This window comes from Myotis nattereri, assembly GCF_964212035.1.
Source record: "Myotis nattereri genome assembly, chromosome: 15".
Lineage (NCBI taxonomy): Eukaryota > Metazoa > Chordata > Mammalia > Chiroptera > Vespertilionidae > Myotis > Myotis nattereri.
The window spans coordinates 52,177,264-52,178,858 of NC_138090.1; the positions used below are offsets into that span (position 1 = coordinate 52,177,264).

General features: G+C 47.6%; 1 pseudogene across 1 annotated transcript; it reads right to left on the reverse strand.

Annotated features, from left to right (window-relative positions):
* Positions 1-301: 301 nt before the first annotated feature.
* LOC308531499 (acidic leucine-rich nuclear phosphoprotein 32 family member D-like) lies at positions 302-1,045 on the reverse strand (annotated as a pseudogene). The gene has a single exon. The product of its transcript is annotated as an acidic leucine-rich nuclear phosphoprotein 32 family member D-like (transcript).
* Between the last annotated feature and the right edge of the window lie 550 nt (positions 1,046-1,595).

Genomic DNA, 1,595 nt, shown 5'->3' on the forward strand with positions numbered 1-1,595 from the left:
TGGTAGCCACAGCTGGTTGCCTCACCAATCAAAGCTATCCACGCTACAGCAAGAGTCTTACATGAAACCCTAACAACGCTTACAATTCTGTTGGGGTGCAGTCTCCAAGCTTGGTGGTGAATTTCCAAAAGGGACTAAGGTTGAATGTCACAGAAACTATTCTTTGGCTCTTTGGGTGGGTGGGTGTCCTTGGGTTTGTATCACAGCTACCTTTTTTTTCTTTAAACAGCTACCAAATCCATATGATGAGCAGTCCAACCAATACTGAACAGTTCTCTTTTTCTGCAGATTATTTGGGTTCTTAATCATCTTCTCCTTCATCATGTTTCTCTCTTCCTCTTTTCACCTTTCCCGCTTTCATCCTCTTCCTGATCCTCATCCTCATCGTCTTCATCTTCATCAACTTCTCCATCATGTCCAAATTCTTCTTCCTCCCCACTGACTTCATCTTCATCCTCTTCTCCTTTTACATCTTCATCTTCATCTTCATCCTCTTCATCATCAACTTCTTCCTCACCATCCTCGTCCTCCTCATCTTCTCCTTCTTCATCCACCCCGTCCACCTCAGCATCTGAGTCAGGAGCTTCTCGATCCTCTCGGTCATAGCCATCCAGGTAAGTCAGCTGGGGCAAGAGCTTGAAGACACTCTCCCGGTAGTCATTCAGGTTAGTAACCTCACAGTTAAACAGATCCAGGCTTTTCAGACATTCCAACTTTTTCAAAGGTTCCAAGGTACTGATATCTTTCAGTTTATTTCCACTTAAATTTAGATGTGTGAGATTTGGAAGTTTTTCTGCCAACCTGTCCAGAAATCCAGAGATTCTATTGTCACTGACTTCAAGCTTTTTCAATTTTGGTAGTTTGGGGAGATTTGAAACTGAAATCAAGCCTACATTTATTAAACTGAGGAACTCTAAGTTCACAAATTCATCTGTTAAGCCCTCAATTTTCCCGTCATCTGATTTGCAATTGTCCAGGACAAGTTCTTGAACAGCGGCCGGGTCCTGTTCCTCAGCTCCAGGTGGATCCTCTTCTTCAAGTCCATGATTCCCTCTTCCCCCCTCTTCAAACTTAACTTTCCATGGCGGGGGCGGAGGGGGGAGAGGCGTCCTAGCCTGCGCAGTGAGGGCGGTCGGGAGGGGTCGGGTGTCAGCAGAGGCCGGTGTTGAGGGGCTGGGCGGCATGCGGCGTGCAGGCAGGCAAGCGGAGCCCCCAGAGGCACGTTACTCGCGGGAGCTGAGAGAAACCATGGAGGGAAAAGGGAGCTGCAGCGTGGCGTGGATCTCACTACCCCCACCCCTGGCTGCCGCCCGCAATGCGCTTATACCGGAGACGCGGTGCAGGCGGCTGCTCCGCTCACTCAGCCCCGCGCCTACAGAATATCTTTAAACTACAAGCCTGGTCCATGACATTCCTGCACACAGGTGGTACCCTTACGCCCGGCTTGTGCCCTTTTGCATCCCGAAGCCCTGCGAAGATGTCCCACTGACAAAGGTAAATAACGCTTATATCCATATAAAGAATTATACAAAAATGTTTGTACCAGCTTTATTAGAAATAACCAAATATTTATTAAAATGGATTCATGATGGTGA